Genomic DNA, 22,758 nt, shown 5'->3' on the forward strand with positions numbered 1-22,758 from the left:
CCCCAGGACCACCTTGGGGCTTGCAGCTGCCTCCGGTGTTCCAAACCAGTTTCTTGTTGCTGGCCCGCAGCCAGGCCAGGCTGGCTGGCCTCTGGTAGCATTTCCAGATCTTCATCTGGTGGCAGCTCTAAGGGAGGGCTTTGCCCAGGTCAGGCAGAATGAGGAGCAAGGAAGCGTTTGCCTGCCTGGGTGTACGGGCAGTGGGGGAGGAGAGCAGAGAGGTGAAGCTACAAACTGGTGCAAGTCTGCTGAGCTGAGAAGAATCACTTAGGCAGCAAATACATTCATTCTTGTGTGCCGAAAGCTTCCCCCGGGCACAGCTCTGATTTGTGCTGAGCTCGTTCCTCCTGGGTGGCTGCTGGTGTGGGGCCAGGCCTGTTTGCAGCACATGGGTCTGGGTTGGGGTTACTTGGTGGGGCGAAGCCTGCAAACAGCATCAGGAGTGTTTGCACAGTGGAGCACGTCTGTGTTCCTTCAGGGCTGGCACTCCGACTGCCAGTCGGACCTCGGGTAACTCCAGCTGCACGGCACTGTTTGAACAGCAGGTACGGCCAGAAACTCCTGCTGACTCACATCCTGGAAGTGCTTGCCTGCCTTCCTGAGACCTCTTTCTTCTGGGGGAGGAAAGGCAAGGAACCCAGCTGTGGCCATTCTTCCCTTGTGTTGCCCAGGAAGTATTAATTAATGGCTTTCATTAGCTGGGCTTGTGCTACAATGGCCCTGCTGCGCTGCGTGCATCTGGATAGCCGAGGAGCATCAACAAAGCCTGTTTGCGTTGCACCCCTGGTGTGGGAAGGTGCTGCTCTGCTAAAGCCGTGCTGACGTGGTCGTAGTGAGCCCCTGGCTGGCCAGCCTGACGCTGTTAACAAATCCCATAAACTGATTATGGGCGTAAGTCACTGCTCGGTGACCTTTCTCCCTCTCACTGACAGCTTTTTACACTGCACCTCTTGACCTTCCCTGTACCTGCTGGTGGGGGGCTCCCAGCGCCGGGGTGGCACAGGGGGGGTGCGAGCTGGGCACAGAGCCAGGGGCCGGCTCGTTGTGCCAGCAACCAGCGGGCTCTGCTGGTCTGGCAGCGTGTTCCCACGAGGCAAAGCACGGCCTGGGGAGTTTGATGCTGATTGGAAGTGGCTCGGTTTTGCTTCCCAACGTGTAAAACAGCTCGTGGGGGCCCGTCTGCGCTGTGCTCAGCCCCTCCTAGGGTGAGGCTGCCGGGGGCTTGTCAGCCCACTGCTCCCAGTGCTGCGCCTCCCAGAGCCCCAGCCGCAGGCAGGGGTAGCTGCGTGGGCAGGACCCTGCTGGTGGCTGCGGAGAGGGAGAATCGTGGCACCGGACAGACTGGCTCGGCTGTGGCAGACAGCTCTTCCTGAGCTGGCTTTTCCAAGGAAGGTGTTGAACACGGGTGACAAGGGACTCCTGGGTGCCCACGGGACATGCAGTGCAGGGTGTGTTTAAATATATTTACGGCCTTCGCAGGGCGGGGAGCAGGGGGAGGAAGCAGTTGCTCTAATGCAAACCAGGTCCCAGTGCCAAGATCGTGCAGGCAGCTGCCTGCTGCTCTTTCCTAGAGGACTCCGGTGTGTCCCCTGCCTTGGGAAGTCCCAGGGGAGTTGCCCGGTCCCCTGGCGAGGGAAAGCCTGGTACTGTCTGCTCGCTGGCCTCCCACCTTCTCCCCTGCCTTGCTCTTCCCTGGGATTCCACAGGCAGTGAAAGCGGAGCTGGTGCCGCTTTCCCTGGCGAGGTTGCTGGGTGACTGGTAAACACAGCAAAGGCAGCGGCGGGGGGGCTGGCTGTCCTTTGCTCCCTCTTCCTGGAACTGGGGCAGAGCTGTGCCCAGCGGAGCCTGGCAGCCGGGGTGGCAGTGAGGGACCTGCCTTGAAGGGCAAATGGCCCCGTGCTTGGGCATTTTGAACTGAACATTGGGAACGTGAGTCCCAGCCCCAGGCCTGTGGCGTATGTTGGTGACCCTTTGCAGGGCTCCCTGCCCAAGCCTGGGGGGCTGTTGGCTTGTTTCTTACCCCAGCATCCAGCCTGGCTGCCCAAAGGAGCTCTGCTGGCGGAGCAGCCATGCGCTGAGCCCGGCTGGGGCTGGCCAGCCCAACACAGGGTCCCAGAGCTGCAGCATCCTTTCGGGCCATGGCGTCTATCAAACACCCGGTTCACAGCAGCTTCTCTGTAACCTCTAGGAAAAAGTTTAAATGCAAGATACTGGAGCAAGTGGGGCACAGACACGACTCCTGCACACTTGGCTTTTCCTAGGCAGGACGTGGTGGCTGGTGTGGGCCATGGTGGCAAGCTGTGAGGTTCTAGCATATGTGGGGCTGCACTGGGGCTGTCGCCTCCCGTGCTGGTAGGCTGTGCCTCTGGCAGGTAATGAGAGAGGAAAACAGTGCTGGGAGCAATCCGGCTGCTCTAAATAGCTTGCCAGCTGCTGATGTTTGTTAACGTGGCTGAGCCATGGTCCTGCAGGAATGTGGGGTGCTTGGGATCAGTGTTGTAAGGGGAGCTTTGTGGCATGGGAAGGAATCCAAAACACCAGGAAACACTTCCCAGGAAAGAAGCGTTTGCACCCAAACCCCATTTCTAGAAGGCCAGCACAGCCTCCTGTGTGGATCTATGGCTGCTTCTATTTTCACTGCAGTAATCAAGAGCTTGGGGCTGAAGTCCTGATCTCAGCCTCTCTGCCAGCATCCTGGGAGCTAAAGGCTGAACCAGTTCCACGTCAGTTCTCTTGACAGCTCTTCAGCTGCCCTGGAGCTGACTGCTGGCATCTGGAGGGTGTTGCCCCAGTATGGAGCCCCGCACCATGTGCTCTGGGAGTGGGTTCAAAGGTGCTGGCCCAGCCTGGTCCCATCTGCACCCTGCACCCCTCTGCCCTGGCTGGGTCCTCACCCTGGTTCTGGGAAGTAGCTGTGAGCATCCTGCTGCATGGGGGTAGCTGCTGCGGAGATGGTACTGAAACTGCTGCGGCAGCTCTGCTCCCAGCCCGCGTGCCAGCGTGCCCGGGGGAGCAGGAAGGCTGGGGATGTTCTTGGCAGGGCTGGCTCCGCAGGGCTTGCCCTGCTGTCCTTGGACCTGCAGCTGCGCACCAGCTGCCTCTCTGGATAAAGCCCTGATACTGCTAAACCCCCCATGGATGATCTTAGGTGAACGCAAAGCAACTGAAGCCTTAAGATCATCCTTGAGCCTGGCTGCCCGGGCTGTAAGAGTCCACGGAGCTGTGCCCCAAGTGGGACGGTTGCTGGGGGACCTGCCATGCCTTTTCTCCCCCAAGAAAAAAGTTTTCTGCAGCACTCTGAGTGCAGGGGGTGGGGTGTAGGTGCTGCTGTGCCAGGCTAGCAATGGTGCTGGAGGCTGACTGAAGTATTTTAACAGCTGCCTTGCAAGAGCCTGTAAAGGAGATGCAGGTGTTCTGGCAGCACAGGCAGAGCATGGCAGAGCCAGGTCAGGGCTTGCCTCCTCTCTGGGTCTGCTGTATCAGCCGTGTGTCTGCCTGCTTGCCTAACCGGCTGCTGCCATGTGGGGTATAGGCAAATGTCTGTGGTGCTTTGCACGTGGGTTCAAAATGAAATATTGGAAAGAGACCATTTTATATCTGCCAGGTACCACAGCTTAGTCTGGCTGCCCTCTCAAACCCACCCACCCAGTTCCTGGGTCCCCACAGTTCAGCTTGAGAAATAACACTGCTTTTCTTTCAGCTAGGGAGAGAATAAGCTGCTCGTTGCTTCAGCTTGCATCAGGAGGAGTGTGGTAAATCCCTAGCGTCTAGTCTGGCTTTGTCCCAGTAAGCTGGAGTATGGAGGTGTTGCTGATGGAAAGCTGAGCGCAGCGTGGGAAGTGCTTTGGCTTAAAACGTGTGAGCTGCCACCCAGTCTCCTTCCTGCAGAAAGGCCCCCAGGTGCAGTGTCTGCTCCTGCCGAGGTTGGTCCGGGGCAGTTGGCTTTCCCAGGCTGCAGAGCAGGAGGGGAGGCTGCCAGCTCCGGGCAGCACCCTCTCTAGAAGGAGAGATACCCATCTGACTTGCACGTCCTGTTAGATAAGCACTTCTTTTAACACGCTTGCTGGGTAGGACCAACGCCTACCTTTCAAAGCTGCCGTCGAGTTGAAACACCGCTCCGGCTGCTGGCAGGATTTCATCAGGCAAACGTACTCTGGCTCTTCCACCCACTGGGGGACATCCGCTCCTGCACTGTGAGGAGTCCCCCGCTCCCACCTCCCAGCTGAGAGCATCACCACAGCCCCTGGCAGGCCTGGAGCTGAGAGCCTCCCTGCTATGCTGAACAGGGTGCTCCTGCCGATGCATCCACCTTGCCCCTTGCTCCTGGTCCCCCTGCCTGCCATTGAGGCACCGGGCGGCTGGCTGCGCTCTGGCTGTGGCAGGGGACATCCCCTTGCTGATGGCCTCAGGAAGGAGGGTGCAGCATGAGGTTGTTTCCAGACTGGGTTTCTCTTCCCCAGCTATAAAAACTTTCAGGGTGTTTATTAAAATGCTCTGAACTGGCTTCTCTGTCCCAAACAAATCTGGTGCTGCTGGGCTCAGCCTGTTCTGTGCCATGCCACCCCTAAGCAGCTGGCTGCATCTCTTTCTTAGCCCAGATTTTCCTCTAAATAGGTCACTCATTAATTGAGGGCAAGTACAAAGTTGCTCTGTTTCTCCTAGTCCTCCTAGGCTGGACAGACCCACTTCAGGAGCCGTGAGACCTGGGGCAAGGCTGAGTGATGAAATGCTCGTTGGCTGCTGCAGCTCTGGCTGGATTCTCCAGCTCCAGGACTTTGGTCACTGCTACGTGAAGCTGGAGATGGCAGGTTGGGGCTGACTCTTTCTCAACAGCCATGCGAAAGCCCAACCCTTGCTTGTTTGCAGGAAGAAGATCATAACAGCCGGAGTCTGGGTTGTGGCTATTATGAGGAAGGGAGGAGCCCTGGTCTGGTGGGATGGGGTTGTGTCCCTCCATGGCAGAGGGGAAACAAGTGCTGCGTGTGTTCCTGCCCTTGAAAACTGCTCAGCGCGGCGACGCTGGTGCCAGGCCACGTGCTGGGGGAAGCGGGAGCAGGAGTGCAGATCCTAGCAAGGACTCAGTGCTGGGGAGAGCTTTGCTCTTCACCTCGCCCGTGGTGTGCTGCGGCTGTGCCGTGCAGACCCCGCAGGTGCCCCAGCTGTAAGGGGATCCCGGGGCAGCTGGGCACCGCAGGCTGGGCTGCCCACCGGCCCACCCCGGCAGCTCCCTGCTCCTGCCCTGCGCGGGCTGTGACTCCCAGCCTGGGTGTGTGTGTTTAGCTTTCCCTGCTTGTTTCCATGCAAACAAGGGCAGATGGAGGGAGCCAGCTGCAGCCCCTCGTTCCTGGCTCCAGGGGCCAAGGTACAGCTGGGAGCACAGCCACAGCTGCCTGGTGGCTGCGGGACCTTTTGCTGCCCAGAGAGGGGACTGCTGGAGCAGGACAAGCCATAGCTGAGGGTTCTGCCACCCTGGGTATGTCATTACCCTGCTCCTCGATGGCCAAGGGTGGCTGAAGCAGCCCCGCGCTGTTTTATCCTGCCCAGGGGCTGATCCCCAGCCCTGGGGCAGGGGTAAATGCAACCTTGGGACCTGGTGGGAGGGCTTGGGCCGCTTCCCCAGAGGAGGAGGCAGCGAGATAAAGGCAGAGCCTGGCCCATGGCACCGCGGTTGAGTTGTGCTTTGAATCAATAGCGGTTTGCAACAGCCCCTGGGCGACCACGACGAGGAGCGCGGGGCAGGCAGCTGCTGCCCGCCTGCCCTCTGGGCTGAGTCTGTGCAGTGGGTTGTGTGCGGTCTCTGCTCTCAGGGCTGGGCCAGCCAGAGGAGGATCAAAGCCAATCCCTGTCCCAGGCCCCAAGGAGACTTGGAGAAGAGGGAAAGGCGGTGGGAAACTGCCCTGTTGGTGAACGGCTCGCGCCACCTCCTCCCTCCCTGCGTGCGTTTTGCTTTCCCAGGCTGCCAGGGCAGCGGGGCAGGGCGAGCCGGCCGGCCTGGGTGCTGCACCATGCTGAGCAGGTTTGGAGCTGCTGGGCCAGCTCGCCAGGGCAGGGAGGGCCGGCAGCTGCTGACAGAGGGGCTTTCGGCGCTGTGTCGGTCTCGGGTGAGCATGCAGGGCCATGCCTCCTGCCGCAGGGACGGGCTGGGCATGGCTCTGGGTGCCGGCAGGTCTGCTCCCCAGGCTGGCGGTGCGGTGCAGGGGGGGCTCCCAGCGGGACCTTTGTGCTGCCCCCGCCGTGGCTGAGTGGGGGTACGCAGGGGCTGGCGATGCCGGTGCTGGCAGCACCGTGCCTGCCTTACCTATGCTTTGCTCAGCTAAGGCAGGACGGAGCTCCCGCCCTGCCGGATTTGGCACCACAAGGTTTCAGGCACGCCGGGCAGGCCTGGCAAGCGCCGGCTGCCGACGCGACCTTCCTGGGTGCTGACTCAGCAGGGTGGGTGGCTGCAAGCCAGGCTGGGAGCTGGGGGGTGCTGGGCAGGCTGAGCCCTTCGGCGGGCACAGCACCCACACCCTCCAGCCCTGCGCGTGGGCTGGCAGCCACCCCCACGCTTGCACCCTCCTCCGTGACTCCTGCATGCCTGGGCTCCTAGGGGGGCCATGCCTGCTCCCTCCCTCTCCCCTCCAGCTTCCCACACACACGCTAATCTGGTCCCACTGCAGCAGCGAGCGCAGCTCAGCGAGAGCAGCTCAGCTCTGGCAGGGCTGGGTTTGCAGGCACAGCTTCTGAGCTGGGGGCCCTGGGATGCTGTGAGCCCCCCCAAGATCTGAAGGACACAATCCTGCCTGGATGGAGCTGCCCAAGCTCACACCCCTGTGTTTCCAGCATTGCTCTTGGGAGCTGGGGGGAACAGGCAGCATGAGCCAGGGGGGCTGCTCTCTGAGCCAGGGAGGTGGTGGGTGTAGAGCAGGGGTGGGTGGGATGGTGGTGTTTGCACTGTGGAGGACTCCTGGAAGGGCCGTGCAAAGAGAAGGAGATCAAAGGTGCGTGGGAGGGCCCCTGGGAATGCAGCTGGGCTCTGCTGCTCATCTGCCGCTCGCCGGGGGTATGTGTGTGTGCATGTGCACGCGCCCTCGCCTCGGCTCCCCGCCCTGCTGAGCTCTTCAAAAATCTGCAGATGCAAAAAGCCCTAATCCCGGGGGCCTTGCCCCAGCCTAGGGGTGTCATGCCCTTGGTAGGAGATAAGCGGGGTACTCCACCTCGGGGCCAAGCTTTGGAGCACGGCGCCTTGAAGCAGCGCTGCAAGGGCCATGATGCTGGGTGTGCTGGGCACTGGGGGCTGGCACCAGCCTGTGGGCGCTTGGAGGACAACGGGATGCCCTGCTGTGGGTGCCGGTGAGGTGCAGGCGTGTGGATGCCGGTGGCCGTCCCAGGGCAGCCACACCAGCACCCGCCACCCCCTTGCTTAAAACCACCCTGTCTCCCTTCAGGCCTTGGCAGCGGGTGGCAGCGCCTGGCCCCCGTGGGGGCCCTGTGCCGAGACCAGCGCAGGACACGGGGATTAGTTTTAAGCCGATTGCTGCTGCCCATTAGGGGAGCAGAGAGACACGGCTGTGGTTTCCCTGGAGGGTCACGGGGGGAGCGCGGCTGCCATGGGGCTGGCACCGCAGCCCAGCAGGGCAGGACGCGGTTTTGCCCCTTCCCCAGTCCGTTTGGTTTTGCTGCCACAGCTTATAAGGGTTCATCACCCTGGTGGCCTCTAGGAGTGAGGGTGGGCAGCCCCTGTCCTGCCCCAGCTCAGTGGCCCAGTGGGACACCCCGAGGGACCCTCCTGCCCACCTCCACTCTGGGCACCCGTGGGTGTGAGCCTCCCTGTGCTGGGGCGGGGGGGCTGAGGGTGCTGGGGTTTGGCTTCCAGCATAGCGCCTCTTCTCAAGAGACCATCAATATTTTTTTGAAGGTAACACACGTCTCTGGGAGGAGATGGAGAGAAGACAGGGAAGCGGGCAGCCCCTGTGGGCAGAGGAGGATTTATGGCTGCCGAGTTTCTGCAAAGACAGTAACTGTGCAGGACTCTTGGAGGGGGTAGAGGGGGAAGAGCTGCCCAAAAAATGGAGTACGGCAGCTCGGCCTCCCCTCCTGGGTGCTTTCCAGAGAGCAAGGAACAAGGGGAGCTCATCCTGTGGGAATAAGGGAGGAATGACCGTGTCTGGCTGTGGGCCTGGGGGAAGCAGCCCTGCTCTGCCATTGCTGCCGTGTCCTGGCTCCCTCCTCCGTGCTGGGCCGTGGGGCTGTGCCAGCGGGTGCTGCTCCCAGGTGGTGCCGGCTGTGCCGGCTGACTCAGAGCAACACCCTTCCCGGGATGGCAGGCCTCGGCACAGCCGGCAGCGGCACGGGGCATGCTGGCCCTGCGCTGGCAGTAGTGCTGAGCTGGTGGAGGCTGAGCTGTGCTGGGTGTCTGAGCATTCCCCAGCAATGCCGCCTCACCAGTGGGGAAACTGAGACAGGGAATGTGCGATGCCTGTGAGTGATGCTGGGGTGGCATCTCGCCCGGGGCGGCGTGACTCCCCTTGCTGTCCTTGGCACAGAGCGGCACAGCTGCCCCTCCAGGCCCCGAACTCCGGCACTGCCCTGTGCCCACTCTGCAAACCCCGGCGCTGCCCAGAGGCTCCGGCTGAGCTTCATGGAGGGACAAGACTTTGCTCCCCCATCCCATGTAGCAGCCACCCTCATCCCAGCCGTCCTCCCCCTGGCCGTCCTGGGTCAGGTAGCAAAGCCCTGGCTGTGTTGTTCCCGAGGGAAGGGGCAGGCAGGAGATGTGTGCCTCAGTTTCCCTATCAGGTAGGTGGGTCAGCATTCCAGGCTTTACGCCCAGAGCTGCTGGAGTCATGGGTAACCGATGCGCACAGGGCGGGCGGAGGCACCCGGTGAGTCCCAAGGGGGATGTTTGCAGAGCATGGGCTCCCTGCTGTCCCCCGGGGTGGGCTCTGCAACCGCCTGGCTGGCAGCTGGTGGCGAGAGGCAGGGAGCTGAACCCCAGCCCTGCTTCGGTGACAAGGAGGAGACTGGGGCTTCCCTGCAGTGGCTGGGGCAGATGGTTCACAGGTGGGCTAGGGGCAGGTCAGGAATCCTTCAAGTAAGGGGCTTTTTCTGGTCAGAAATTGCCAATATTTTCCAAACCTAAATCTCCCTCAGGGACAGGGTCAGCCCTGATAAATTTTCTGGCTGAAAAAAAGGGGGGGGGGGGGGGGGGGGGGGGAAAGAAAGAAGGAAATAATCAAAGCTCTCTGAATTGGCATTTCCTGAATGAAGTGCCGTATTTTTTTAATTTGGGTGTGTGTGAGAGAGACATGGCTTTCCATCCTGCACCAGCATGTCATGTAACCCCCCCCCCCCCAACAACCAAAATCAAAACAAACTGCTTGGAAAGGATTGAAACGGAGCGGCTGGAGCCGTGGCAAACCAACAGTGCTGTCACGGGGGGAGAGGTTGGGTTTGGCTTTTGGCTTGTCATACCCAGAGAGGTTTTGTGATTTCCACTTTTCCTCCTCATGTGGGACGGGAATGACTTCCCCATCCCTGCCCTTTCCCAGCTGTGTCTATGGGTGGCCCCTCTGGGCAGGATCTCCTTGCCCTCCCAGCCCTGTCCCATCCACCTGCCCGTCGCGGGCAACCTGGACCCACTGGGAGCCTTGGGGAACCGAACAGCACCAGCCCAGTGCCCCTTCATCTCCCCATGATGGTGGGCTGCCAGCCTCCGGGTCCTGGCAGAACAGGCAGCGAGCGCGGCAGGCAGCACCCGTGGCACGCAGGCATGGCTTTCCCGGCTGTTCCCTGCCAGCCGTGGGGACAGGACAGGGGCACGCGTGGGAGAGTGCCGGCGGGGGGGTGCTGGGTGCAGGGAGTGTGGGTGATGCGCAGCCCTGCGTCAGCGTAGCCCCACCGGGGTGGGCTGGGTGCTGCCGGCTGCACCCCGCTGACTCAGCAGGATGGGTGCGGAGGCGGTTAGCCCTGCGGCATTTCGGCACAAGCTGGGGAGCCGGGAATGGGCTGGGTGGGAACGGGGATGCATGATGTGCGGGGTGTGCCGTGCCAGCGGCATGGCGGCAGCTGTGTTGGCATCACATGGCCATCCCGAGGACCTGCTGCTGGTGTCTTTCCACCCTGTGGGTGGATGGGTCTGTCTGCGTTTGGGGGTGGGGGTGGCCGGAGGATTAAGGCCTGGCCTGGCCTGGAAGGAAGGGACACTGGTGGCTTCTCTGGGGACGTGGGGGTGGTTCTGCTGCTGCATGGGGTGAGGGTGCCGGGGGTGGGGGGAGGAGGCATCCCCAGCCCCTGCAGGGCCTGCTTGCAGGGTGCTTCCCCACTGCAGGGCTGGGACGGGCCCGGGGGTAGGCAGGAGCGGGCAGGGCGGGCAGCACGGCCTGCCTGCTCCGGCCTAGGCAGCACTGCCACCTGCCGTCCGCCCTGCCTGCTGCCTGCGCCTGCCTGCTGCCTGCCTGCGCCTGCCGCCTGCCTGCGCCTGCCTGCTGCCTGTGCCTGCCTGCTGCCTGCCTGCACCTGCCTGCTGCCTGCTTGCGTATACCTGTGCCTGCCTGCTGCCTGCCTGCACCTGCCTGCTGCCTGCGCCTGCCTGCTGCCTGCACCTGCCTGCTGCCTGGGCCTGCCTGCTACACCTGTCTCCTTCCTCCACCTTCATACTGTGCCTGCCTGCCTGCACACCTGCCTCCTGCACCTGTCTTCTTCCTCTGCCTCCATGCTGAGCCTGCCCGTATCTGCCCCTGTGCAGGCAGGCAGGCTCCTGGTGCAGGCCGCGGGCAGCAGGGCAGAGCAGGGGTGCAGTGCCGGTAGCTCCCGCTCCCCACGAGGCTTGCTGCTCCGGGGCTAGGGGTCACGTCAGGTCAGCAAGCTGAGGGGCTCCAGTGCTGGCAGGGATGTGATTAGTGTAGGGTGAACCCGAATGCCTGGGAAGCTACAAGGAGACATCCCAGCTCCTGTCTAAGGCAGCCGCTGCCCGGGATGCTTATGCTGCCCAGCAGCAGCCAGGACAGGGATGGTGCATCAGTTCCCTTTGCAGGAGCATGGCAGGGCTGGGAGCTGGGGGAATGTGAAGAGTAGGAGCAGGAGGGAGAGAGCAGCCCCCTGGGGCTGTGCTCCACAGGCAGCTCTTGTAGCGTCCAAACTGTGCTGGCACCAGGCTGTAGGGCTCCCACCCCCAAAGGACCAGCCAGGACAGTCACTTGGGAGTCAAGACCTTTATTGACCCCCGGGGTGGCTAGGTGGCACATGCAGGGCAGGAGAGGAGTGCAAGGCTACCTGCCTGCCAGCTGCATCCTCTTGCAGTGAGCAGCGACCCACAGGGACATCCATCACCCCCCTGGCACGGGGTGCCTGGGCTGGAGTGCCCCCCTTCCCAAGTTTAGGGTACCCAGGGGGCTCCCCCTCCCACTCACAGCCACCCCCCCACACCACCCAGTGGCCCTGTACCTCGGTCGCCAGCTCTTCCACCCGCTGTGTCTCCCTGTGGAATGGGCTGTCTCCAGGCGCCAAGCCGTGGCCCCAAGAACAGTATTTCCAGGAATCCCCAACGTAGTGCCTAAGGGATTCCTGGGAAAACTGGACCCTGAGGGCACGGCGACCTGGGCTTTCCGCCAGCCTCACGCATCCTTGCCACTGGCTGGGCTCCGCGTGTGGCTGATGGGAGTGCTGCTGCCACTTCCCTGCTGCTCCCCCCACCACACAAGGCTCCCACACTTCTGTGTGACTCCTCCCGCTGGTGCCCAGCGCCAGGCCAGGGGTCCCGAGCAGCCATGGGGGCCCCTCTGCTGCAAGGAGAAACCTCCCCATCCTCCTCTCCCCCCTTGCTGTCTGCAGGGATCAGGAGCTTCGGGGTGAGCCCTTTCCCGTATCCAGGGCTCGGCTCTCCTTGCGTCACTCGTCCCAGCAGGTGGGGGGTCCCAGTGGTCCCCAGGGTGTGCAGTTCCTCCCTTCCCGAGCTACAGTGCTTCATCTCAGACTCCCAATTGACCAGAGATGCAGCACTGCACCTTGGGCTGGGAGACATCGAGGAGCCTGCGGTCACCTTTGCTGCAGCTGATGTACGTCTGGGGGTCATGCTACAGCAAGGCTGTGTGTCTGCCTGCCTGCCTGGGCGCAGGCAAAGAGGTGTCCCCTGCTCCAGAGCCATGTGCCCACATGCCCCATGCCCAGCCCAGACATGATGGCAGGACGGACCTGGGCTTGGTAGCTCAGCCTGGCCCCGGCTCTGCAGGGACAGAGAGGGATAGGGACAGATGAAGGGGTTCTGCCTTCAAATCCGTGTAACCTCTCCGAGAGCTGGTGTGGAGCTGGGTGAGAGGGTGAGGGTAACAGGACTCCCCCCAGGGCCCAGGACTTCCACTCAGTAGGGCCAGGACACCTCAGTACGGTGTGGAGCTGAGGGTATCACACAGTGCATCCCTCCCTGCCCTCTGTCCCTTTCCCACCCCGAGGTTTGAGGAGCATGTAAAAGTTCCTGCTGTCCCTCCCCACCCTTGTTCCTGTCCCCATCAGAGGAGAGCCTGCGGCTGGCCAGCACCACCTCAGCTTCCCAAGCTCAGACACCAGCCTATCCCAGGGTGGCAGGGCTAAGCCCCCCCTTCACATGGATGAGGATCAGGGGCTGCAGGGGGAAAGACCCTGGACCTTCACCCCCAGGTCTGGACAGGTATCAGCCCATCCAGACCCACACGTGAGGATCTGGGGGGAAGCAGGAGGAGAGGGAGGATGGGAGGGAGTGGCTGAGCCCAAAAATGTCTTTCACAGACAAACACTAACATCCTGAGCAGAACTGAAACGTGATAAACAGACCATCTATCACAACCGCGTCCCACTGCCAGGCCCCGGCGCTCCCAGCAGCCTGACGAGAAGCAGATGGTGTGTCTCTGGCGTGAGCCCCTGCATCCGGCACCGGCCCCCGGCCGGGTGCACCCAGTTGGGAACTGGAGCAGAAACCACCCCATGCAATGTGCCAGGCTCCCCGTCTGCTGCCCCTGGTTCTTGGTAGGAAAGAAGGGGGGAAACAGCCCCATGGAGCCTCAAGCTTGCGGCATCCATCAGTCAGGAATGAGGTTTGGGAGCAGCCTTGGCCAGTGCGGGGTTATCTCCATACCAGCCATGGCCAGGCCAGCCTTGAGCTCCAGCCAAGTGTGGGAACAGCCACAGGGACCCAGAGCCAGGGGAGGTGCTGCAGGGACCTTCCTGCCACCCTATGCTTTTGCAAAGCCTCTGCCCTGCTGCTGGCCCTGCTGGGCAGCACTCTGGCCCCGTGCATACCCCCAGGAAGGTGTCACCATGCTTTCAGCAAGGAGCCACATGCGGCACCGCAGCATGCCCTGGGAGCCAGCCCCTGGGGGTCAGCCCCCCTTTGCACAGCCGGGCAGGGGGCAACAGGGTCAGGCTTGCCCGCAGCGTGCAGCCTCCTGTGCCCGGGGAAAGGGCACGTGGCGGTGTCCGCATTGGCAGCGTGTCGGCATGTCAGCTCTGCCTGTCTCGTCGCTGGCCATGTTTCTGGGTCTGTACAGTCATCACATGCCTTTGGCAGCTTCCATGTCCCCAAGGACTCCCACGGCTGAGCCTGCAAGACATAGAGGATGGCAGTCAGCGTGATGATGCAGAGTCAAGTGTGGACTGGTGTGGAGCCACAAGCTCCTGGGTCTCTTCGTGGGCAGCTGCTCTGGAGCCCACTTGGGTGCCCAGCACCCCATGGGACTGAAGACATCAATGCTAACAGCTCTGGGTACACAAGAAACGCTACAATAGCCACTCAAAGGCTTCCCTTTGATTGCTCGAAGCCGTATGTGCCCAAAGCCCAAGGGTGTGGGGCATGTTCCCCTCTCCCTGTGGTGGTGAGCAGGTCCCCAGGCATTCAGGGGGGCCTGGGGATGGCCCCTGTTCTCGCCTGCCACTATCCTGGCCTTGGTGGGAAAAGATGGAATGGAGCTTTCTCTGTCCCTGTGGCATGGGGCTGGGAGACTTCAGCTGCTGTCCCCGCGGAGGTGGCAGGAGGGGAAGAAATACCAAGAAAGGCTGGAGGAATGTGCCGGGCGGCGCATCCTGCCGGGTCAGAGGCAAAACATCTGCTGGGGCTTGCCTGCCCCTGCCCCTCGAGGGGAGGTCTTGTGGGGAAGGGAGGCACCCCCATCCTCCCCTGATGTCCCCATCACATGTCCCCAAGATGGGGCATAAAAGCCAGTGCTGCAGGGCCTGCCCTTCCTCCCTTATCTCCACTCGGTTTTGTCCCAGTTTCCTGAGGAAAGGAGGCTGCCACCAGCGTGCCATGCGGCCACCACTCCCTGCTCCCCAGCATGCATGTTGCTGCTGGGGCATCTCCATGTTAGGGACACCAGTGTCCCCTGAGCAGTGCCTGCCAGGAGGAGAGCTACAGCCCCAAGTTGCTCGTCCCCTCGCTCACATCGGGTATGAACATGCCATCTGGCTTCAGGAGAAAGCAGAATAACGGCTGGACTCGTGGCCCTGCCGACACTGGGGGGACCACCAGCCACCACCCCACCCCTCAGCCGAAGCTCTGCAGAGCATGCCTGGGGCACGGCGTGCACACCCAGGACAGTCCCCCCAGCACCCTCTTGGTCACGCCAGCGCTGCCCCTGCTCCCACCCGCTGCTCACCTCCAGCCTTCGCCTCTGCCAAGCCGCGTGCCCTGCTGGCCCACCCTGCTGGCCCACCCTGCACCGCCGGTGGGTGCCGGGAAGATGGGAGCAGGCGGGTGAGTGCTCGGTGGCCACAAGCTGCCTCCCCCGTGGCGCTGGGCTGAGTCAGAGCTCGGCCCTCCCCACGGTTACAACACAGCGCCCTTTCCCCTCTCCAGGCAGGCTGCCGCTGCAGGAAATGTCCTTTTTTAATAGCAGTTGGGATTTGTTTTCTCCTTGACATTCCCCAGCCGTGAGGCCAGACCTGGGCTTTTGAGGGAAGCCTGAACCCCTGGCCAGGAGGGCTCTGCCGCCAGCGGCTCCGGGCTGCCCCACTCTCTGGAGGAGGGCAGAAGGCACTGGGCGATGCTCAGCCCCATGCAGGTGCCTTTTCCCCTCCTCCTGGCCCCCAAAATCCTGGTCTTCACCAGCCGTTGGGGCTCCGTCCCTGCCCCAGCCAAGCTTTGATCCAGCTCTGGTCATCAGCTCCCCAAGCAGCCCTGATGCCACCTCCCGCTGTCTGAGGGACTCATTGCTGGGTGACACCACGCAAGGTAAAACCTACCCAAGGACCCCCCCAGCTCCCCCTTCGTGGGTGGCAAGGGCTGGGGTGATGGAGGGGAACGAGCTCTTGCTGGAAGGACTTACTCAACTCTAGAAATGTAAGGGACTGACCCCAGGGCACCTTCTGCTGTTGGGTGTCCCTCACAGGCAGCGATCATACGGGGATGCTGCTCGCTGTGCCTTTGCAGCACAAGCTGGTGGCAGGACAGCTCCAACGCTCCTTTCCACCGGGGCCTTCCAGCTCTCCCAGCATCTCCATCCCATCCCCAACATCTCCATCCCGTCCCCCACCAGATCATGGTGGCCTCCATGGAGGAGAGGTGCCTCCTCTCTTCCCTCCCTCACCAGCGCTGGTATTAAATCAAAGGTTTATGAGAAAATGGAGGGGCCAAGGGAGATCCTAATCTGGTCGCAGGCTGATTAACCCCGGGTTCAGGCTGAGGTCCTGATGCTCAGCTATAAATAGCTCTGCCTTCCCTTTCCCATCCCCCGGCGGGCCGCGTGCCTGCCCTTTTATGGTCAAAAAGGCAGATTTGGAGACCGAGCGGCCCCCATCTCCCATGCTGGGGGCGAGCCAAGGGGGCCCAGGGGGATGCTGCTCCTTCTCGCTGGGTTTTGCTGGGATAAATTATAATGCCAAGAACAACGGAGCAGGTTTGGGGGGCTGAGAGCAGGGTATGGGTGCAGAAGGGAGAGAGCATCTGGTTTGTGCTCCTTCCTCCCCGGTGGGCAGCCCCTCTCCTGGTGCCGGGGGGAGGAAGAAATGGCCTAAATCGGTGTCTCTGCGGAGAGCCAGGCTCCTCCGCACCCTGAGGGACAGGGCGGTGGCATGGTGGCGGTGTGGCATGGTGGCGGTGGCAGGAGGGACCCCAGGGACAGACGAGGCCTCTGCCACCTTTGGGCTACAAATGCAAGCCGCCATGTCCCTCTCACCCCAAGACAGGGACCCCTGTCCTTGCCTGGCCACCAGTGTGCCCAGTACTGTGCCACCGCGCAGAACCACTGGTTCCTGCAAAGCTACAGGTGCCCGCCGCTGCGGCAGAGGGATGAAACCCTCCAGCAACACCAGAGCCTGGCTGGGAGGCGAGAAAGAGCCTCCGGAGGGGCGGGAGCGGCAGGAAGGGGGTTCCTGGCTGGAAGAAGCATGGCTAACGAAGAGCCAAGGCACACAGCAGGTCGGTCATTGCCTTTCCCATGTCTCAGCCCTTCCCCGCTGCCCCCAGCCCACTGACCACCATCTCCCCATCTTTAGCTGGTGTCCCCCAGGAGCTGCCCCCACCTCCACAGGGCAGCACAGCGCTGGCCCCCTCCCCAGCCCACTGCTGGAAGGTGTGCGGGGGGCACCAGGAGCCTGCAGGGAGGGCTAATGCCTGGTGTCCCCGCTGCTGGCCCCGGGGCAGACGGAGCGTGGGAGCGGTGCCGGCACCAGCTCTCCTGCTCTGTTTACACGTCACATTCCCGGGCCGGAGGAAGTGGTGCAGGGGTGAAGTCCCAGTGGGGACAGGCCATCACGTCACCGGCCTCCAGCCCTTGCTGGGAAGGGCTGGTGGGAACCCAGAGCGCAGTGGGGAGAGCTCCCCATGGACACTGTTCCCAAGCAGTGCGGGGCGGCTGCTCCAGCATCCTCCTTGCTCCCTGGGCTCTGCTCCTCACCCTGCGCTGGCATGGCTTCCAGCCGGAGCTGACCAGAGAAGCTGGCCGAGGGGGATGCTCCTTGGCATGGCGGGCATGCAGGAGCTCATGCAGGGCCACCAAAGAACCTGGAGCTGGAGCAGGCAGGGAGCAGCGAGGCTCCCTCTCCTCTCGTGGAAGCACAGCTGTGGTGTGGCTGGAGCTCATTAAGCTTCCAGTGCTCTTGGCGACTTATCCAGGCTTTATCATCTTATCTCTGCTCCAGCAAGGGAGAGGGGGAGTGGGGCTATGTGTACAGCATCGTCTGGACATCAGAGAAGCCCAGTTAGTAATTCACTTCCCCCGCAGGCCCCAGCTTTCCCAGCCCTGCTTGCTGCCTGCCCAGCCAAAGACACTAAAAGAAAATGCCCTAAATGGGTCGAGCTCCCAGCAAGCAGGAGATGAGATGTGGAAAAAGATAGAGCACAAAAGTTACATCAAGACTGATACTCAGGCGCTGTTTCCCTGCAGTGCCCATGGAGCCAGGCTCCCCTGTGCCGGCAGACCCTCCGGCAAGGCTGGCCAGGGGGGCACGCAGTGCATGGGGCGAGCGGTGCAGCTCCCCTGCTCAGGCATGGTGGGGCTGGAGGTGGGAAATAATAAAAACGAAATTTAAGAAACAAGGTTGAAAAGGGACGGGGAAAAAAAAGAAAGGCAAATCTTTGAGGAGGGATCCCAGGTAAGAAGGCCAGGCTGGAAGAAAGAGAAGTTGCCCTACGTACCAGTGACCAGCGAGTCAGTCCCACAGCAAGTGCCAGGGTGACCTGTTGGCCACCATGGAAACATCTTTCCCACGTGCAGCATGGTGGGTCCCACAGCCCCATCCCCAGGCCCTGTCTACTGCTGTGCCTCGTCTAAGGGAAGCTGCTTGTCCATCTCTCAGCCGAGCTCAGCCCAAGGAGAGGCAGTGCCATCCACCTCGCGGCCCTGTGTTGCCCACCATGACAGGGCTGTCCCTGCAGAGCAGGGGAAACGTGCTCCCTCCCAGCGGTCTCAAGATGAAGACCTGGCTACACGCACATCACCAGCCGGCATACACAGACCCTGCTGCCCTGGGGTGGGAAGCCTCCAGCATTGCCAGCGTGTTCCGCTTCCCTGCAGCTGTTGGGGAAGGAGCTTAACAGCACTGTCGCACCCCCATCCCAAGCCAGCCTTAGCGAGGGCTGAATCCCCCAAGATCCATGGGGAGCAGATGGCCAGGACAGGCGGCACTGCCTGATGTCTGGAGCTGTCTGGTGCCCTGCAGGGCTGGCTGTGCCCGAGGCAGCCCCACCAGCGTGCTGCCTCCCGGCATGCTGACCATCTCCTGTGGCTCCAGCACTGCACAGCACCATGCTTCCCTACCTCGGTGACAGCGGGACAGGGAAGGCATTGGTGCTCAGCATCTCCTGCTTTGATGTCTCACATCAAACAGAGCCTGGGCAGGCTGGCCGCCACTCGCTCAGCCCAACATGTGTCTGTTCACCCGCCTAGCTGACAGCCACACACAGCATACACCCTCCAGGAGCCCTCTCCCCAGCCCCACAGGCAGCGTGACCATCCCCAGCTTGTCTACCAGCACCAAGCAGCTTCGTACCTCACCTCAACCCAGCAGTGGGAAGATGCTTGCTCGCAGAAGCTGTAGCCCAGGTGCTGGAGCCTGGCCCCGCTGCACCAGCACCACAGTGGGCTCCCTCTGTGCTGCCCTGCAGAGGCCAGCTTTGCCCTGATGCTGCTGGCTCTCCCTGCCCCAGGACGGTGCCGCCACAGCCTTGCATGGCCACATCAGCTCCTTGCTCAGCTCTGCTGGTTCCTGCTGAGTGCACAGTGGGGATTTGGCTGCTGCCAAATTTTGGTCCCTGTCCATCCCTGGGGCAAGCCCAGATCACCCACCAGTCCCTTTCCCTGCCCAGGCTGGCATCGCTGGGGTGTGGGACAGAAAAGCCTGGCTCCCCCCAGGTGACCATGTCCCTGGCTCTGCAGGGGGTCTGAGTCCAGCCTCTGCCCCTTGACTCTGTGACCATGCCAGGTGAGCCTGGCCCTGCACCTGCTGTCCCTGCTCTGAGCCAAAGGGCACCCTGAGGGGCTGGGGGAGCACTGGGACCCCCCAGCCAGTGACCCCCTCGGTGGCTGGTAGAGGAGGAAGAAGAGGAGGCCTAGTCCCCTGCCCTCTCCCTGTGCCCAGCTGGCAGGTGCTGCTGGCAAATAGGCACTGCCTCGGCTTCCCAGGACATCCCCAGAGTGGGGCAGGTGGCATGTCCCCGTGGCCCGGGGAAGGCAGAGCCAGGCATGGGGGCAGGGCTGAGATGAGCCCTATGAATGTACGTGGGCCTGGGCAGGCAGAGGGTTTCGGGGTTCAGGAGCAGTGCAGTGCCCCCCAGCATCTGCTGGCCTCCAGCCACAAGGACATGTGTTGGGCTTTATCCCCCCGAGCTGGAGCCTCCCCCCGCGCAGGAGCTGCTCCGCTTGCCTTCTCTGTGTACTCCCGGCCAAGGTCAAAGGATGGTGAAATGGCTCCACAGCTCAGATTTCCAGCCTGTTGCCTCACTGCTTGCCGCTCGATTCCATCTTAACTCATGAAGAAAAAGCTTTCTCTGCTTCTGCCCCACACAGGTTAAAGCACTGGGGCGGCCCCAGGGAGCACGCTGGGGTCCCAGCCCAGCCCTCAGCCCCCTGCACTGCCTGTGCCCCTGCCTGCAGGATGCCTGTGCCATGCCACTGCCCATCATCTTCGCCAAGGCACGGCGGGGGACGGGCTGAGCGCAGTGCCCGCAGTCTGCTGGATGAGGCAGGAGCTCTCACTGTGCCGTGGGCTGATGGTATGGCTCATCGTGGCCCTGTTCGCCATGAGGCAGGCTGCACTGCCCGGCCCTGGGCACTGCCTTTCCCCAGCTCAGCACCAGGAGAGGAGGAGCAGCGGGATGCCGGAGATGAGCAAAGGCCGGTTTTGCTGGGGGTGTGGAGGAACAAGCCTTGGAAAAGCCTGATCAGGAACAAGGCTGTTCTTGGATAGAAAAGGAGACCAAGAACAAAAAAGAAAAAAAAAAAAAGCTCTTAATCATCTCCAGACTGCCTCTTGACAGGCATGGAGGGAAATGCCACTCTATCCAGCAGCCACCCAGAGCTGCAGCCTGTCTAGACACAGCCTTCCCCGAATTCCTGCTGATAACTGCTTGGGAAATCTTTGGTGGAGGCATCTGCCTGTGTTTGTTGGAAATTAACTCCTCTCCCATCAGCTGATGGCAGCGAGGCAATGGCACTGCCCTTCAGCAGGGCACCCTGGCCGGTGCACGGAGGCTGGGGAGCTGGGGCAGGCGCTGGCAGGATAGCCCTGTGCCAGGGACACCACACTGGGATGGGGACACATGCCATGTCGCATTGGTGGCTCCTCATCCCCGTGTGCAGCAGCTCAGTGCCGAGATGCTGCGACTTCCTTGGGAGCAGCCAGTGACAGTGGGAAGCCCTTGAGGCACAGCGGGATGGAGGCAGACTGGCTGGGATTATGGTGGCCACAGCTGCCCTGAGAGATTACATGCCCTGGTTACTGTCACCATCCCTTTGCAAAGGGACATACAGGCCATACAGGAGCTTGTATGCCCAGGGATGGCATTATGCCCCAGCCAGACCCGCTGTCCTTGTGCTGGACCCAAGTGACAGCTGGTGGTTGTCCCTGTGGTGGTGAGAACCGCCCAGCAGAGGAAGGAGGCAGTGGGACATGGCAGCTTGCTGGCACATGCCTGCGGGGCATGGTGTCCCCAGGTGACCTGCTGGGAGGGGACAGGCTCTGCTGGTGCCCTGGGAGTGGAGGGACGCGTGGAGCCAGCCATAACCCAGGCAAAGGCAGCACTGCAACCTGCAAGGGATGGGCAGGGGGGAGGCACGACCCAGAGAGCCTGGGGGAGCCTTTGCAAGGCCTAGGCTGAAGGCTGACTATGAACAAGCCATCCCCATCCCCTCACGCTGTATGGGGCCGGCAGCCCCGCCATCGCCTACTGCATGCCCTGCACCCTCCCCACCAGCCCGGTGCCTGGGCCAGGGCTCAGCCGCTGGCTCCCACAGGGTCACCACACTCTGCTGCAACCCCGGGGGTTCGAGGGTGCAGCAACCATTCACCCAGTAAGCAACAGAGCCAGGGAAATGCCCGTGGCTGGGAGCACACCAGGGGTGCTGTGGCCAGGGGGCAGAGCGAGGCAGAAGCACAGGCTGGGTTGGCACTGGGGTCCCAATAGCTGCGGGCTGTGGGGTGCTCTTGGTTAGTGCAAGTGCACTGGGTAGGGTGACTTCAGCACCCTGCAAACCTCCAGCCCTGGCTCCATCCCCTCCCCAGCCTGTTATCCTCAAAAAGTGGCAGCAGCACGGCCGGCCAGAGGAGCCGAGCGAGCGGCCCATGGCCCCTGCTGCACGGGGAGCCCGCCTGCCCAGGCTCGCCTCTGGCTTCCCATTTTTTCCATCCTAGACGTACACAGAACAAAAACCAATTCCTCCCCCAGCCCCAGGAGGGCCCTTCCCCGCCTCCGAGAAGCTGGGTGAGCCCCACCAAGCCCCTCTCAGGATGGAGCTGTAGACACAGATTTTGGGGAACCTCTTTGCTCAGGACCGCCTGGCCCCGAGGCAGCTCAGGCCACTCCTAGCCAGCTCCATGCCCAGTGGCTTTCCCTGCTGGCATCCAGTGGCCGTGCTCCACTTGCCTTCCTCCCTCCTCAGGCACAGCATCCGTGCACCTGGGGCGGGGGTACCCCTTCCCACCTCCCCAAAGCCGGCTGGGCTGAGCGTCCTGTGGCTGCCAGAGGGGGATGCTGGAGGAGCCCTGTGCTTTCCCCTGCCTCCCTGTCCCTGCCCATGCCCGGGGCAGGCATCGGGCAGCACAGGCATACTCCCACTGCTGGGGGGGTCTCAGCACCAAGCGTCCCCGCTGCCCCAAGCAGCCAGCTGCCCCATGCACGCAGCATGCCCACCCACCCGCTCCCGTCACCCACGGGCACTTACCTGCTGCCCCACACCTGCGGCGGGGCACTGCAGGAACGTGGGCACATGCCCGCCACCTCCTCCCGGCACATTATAACCCGCTACTGGGACCCCAGCGCTGCCAGCCAGGGTTTTTTAAGTGGCTGGCATGGGAGCCCTCGGCGAAAAACTCCTTCCAGGCTGCTCAGAAGCTGGAAAACCTTTTTCTTTTTACCTTATATGAGCTGCAGGAGGAGGCCAGGCTGCGATGGGCACCGCTGTCAGGGGCGCCGAGGGGATCCATTGGCTGGGGTGCCTCACGTGGCCCCGACGCCGCGACCCGCCGCAGCGCAGCCGAGTGTTGCTTTTACCCCCTAAGGAAGGGCCGCTTGACAATTTTCATATTTCTTCTAAATTTGGAGATTTCAGACAATGCTGGGAGGCTTGGCTCAGGATGCCAGAGGCCCATGTGGAAGTCATTAAGTCAGAGAGGGGGAGCGAGGGAAGGAGGGCTGGGGGGAGCGGGGGGGGTGGGGTGGGGAGGAGAGCGGCCAGGGCTGCGCCGACTGCCAGCGACGCGCCTGGGAACCCAGGCCATCCCGCCTGGAGAAAGTTGTTTGCAATAACGGACTTCCTCCCGGCCCCGGGACCGCGCACAGGGGGGATGCGCATCCCACCGCCGATGAGGTGGGGGTCCGGCAGGGCAGGCTGGCCATGGGGCTGGGGAGCGGGGGTGGTGCTGGCGTCTGCTCCCGCCGGCGGGGGGAAGGAAGCGGAGATGCTCCCTGGCCCGGCTGGAGGTGGCTTGTGATTCCCATTACTTTGAAAAGCTCCATCTGGCCTGGGAAAAAAGGCGTTTCAGCGGCCGTGGGGCTCTCGCTGGGCTGCTGTGTGCACAGGGTGAGATCCCCGAGTGCCGGTGGGACTGGGACCTCCATGGGACGGTGGCGAGGCCGGGGCTGCAGGGCTGGATGC

General features: G+C 62.4%; 1 long non-coding RNA gene across 1 annotated transcript; it reads right to left on the minus strand.

Moving 5' to 3' along the window:
• Positions 1-12,755: 12,755 nt before the first annotated feature.
• LOC114015891 (uncharacterized) lies at positions 12,756-22,012 on the minus strand. The gene is made up of 2 exons (XR_008733695.1): positions 21,826-22,012; positions 12,756-13,553 (listed from the first exon to the last, which is right to left on the minus strand). It is a non-coding gene; the product is annotated as an uncharacterized LOC114015891 (long non-coding RNA).
• Between the last annotated feature and the right edge of the window lie 746 nt (positions 22,013-22,758).

This window comes from Falco cherrug, chromosome 8 (genome assembly GCF_023634085.1).
Source record: "Falco cherrug isolate bFalChe1 chromosome 8, bFalChe1.pri, whole genome shotgun sequence".
Taxonomy (NCBI): Eukaryota; Metazoa; Chordata; class Aves; order Falconiformes; family Falconidae; genus Falco; species Falco cherrug.